Source organism: Triticum dicoccoides, chromosome 7B, assembly GCF_002162155.2.
Source record: "Triticum dicoccoides isolate Atlit2015 ecotype Zavitan chromosome 7B, WEW_v2.0, whole genome shotgun sequence".
NCBI classification, from domain to species: domain Eukaryota; kingdom Viridiplantae; phylum Streptophyta; class Magnoliopsida; order Poales; family Poaceae; genus Triticum; species Triticum dicoccoides.
The window spans coordinates 19,957,189-19,958,503 of NC_041393.1; positions in this window are offsets into that span (position 1 = coordinate 19,957,189).

Sequence of the window (1,315 nt, forward strand, 5' to 3'; positions counted from 1 at the left end):
CATACTGCACTCACACGTTTGCCTAACTACAAGAGACATGTGTTCATCTAAGTACTGCATGGTCAATGCCGCACACACATCAAACCCCCAGGATGCACAACTTGCAGTTTCATTTAACTTAGAAAAACACAAACTGTACGCCTGCACACCCCCGAGCTGCACGTGGCGATACACCAAACCACATGCCTGTGCAAACCGAGCTGCACGGGATGAGCTGCTGAACCACTGTTGAGCAGTACATTTGAATGTGAACCTCATTAAGCTCCCATCTAAACTGCGGGCAGGGTCAAAGCTTACCGCATCGAGTGCACTGCAGGACTAAGTGCAAAATTACATGGAAATATGCACAAGTAAACTTCACACCTCAGGAAAAGGAACTGATTTCCTTTTAAAAATTAACTGGAAAAAACCTGCAAATTCAACCGGAAGAACAACTCATAGCAAAACGCAGTACGTCGGCGGCGAGCACCTTGAAGAAAAGTAAACTACAGTATGATAAGGCCCTGACGATTTTCAACCACAAAAAACAAAATCAGTGAACCAAAAGACCATCCTCGCCGTCGCTCCCATTGTTTTCCTGTACGTCGGTGTAGAGCACCTTGCATCGGCCATGGGACGAGGAAGAGGGAGTTCTTTGACCTCGCCAGAACTGCACACCCACGCACACGCGTTCCGCACTGCACCGGACGCACCACACCAACTGCATGGGGGCTGGGGGTGGGCAGCCGGACTGCTGCCCTGCCCTTCCTTGGGCTGTAAGGCGTCACCGCTGCCTCCTTAGGATGGCCATGTCCTCACCACCCCCGCCGGAGTCCATGGCCGGTGGGCCGCCGGACTACAAGCCCTCGCACCGGAGGACAGCGGGCGTGCTACTGACGGTGTGCTTTAGGAGGAGGAGGGGAGCTGTGAAGGGGGCGAAGCTGCGGCCATACCCGGGGCGTTGCCCGTCCTCCTCGCATCATCAATGGCGTGACCGTCGGGATCCTGCACGGGGAGGTATCGGCGAGGCTGTGGAAGGGATGGACCCGGTCAGAGGCGCCGGATCAGACAAGGGCGCAGCGCCGCCTGGGCGTGAGGAGTGGCAACCGACGACATCCTGCTGTGAGAGAGAGACGAGATCTCAGGGATGAACATAGGTTAGAGAAAGGAGGAAGAACGGGGTGCTCGATTTCGGCACGGCTTGGCCGGATCCAACGTCATGGAGCCGCGGAGGTCATGGTGAGGTGCGCCGGCAGAGGTTAGTCGAGGGTGGGGCACATGCCACAACGGGGGTGGTCGCGCCGCCGCGTGGTGGGAGGTGGTCGGGGGTGGGCGC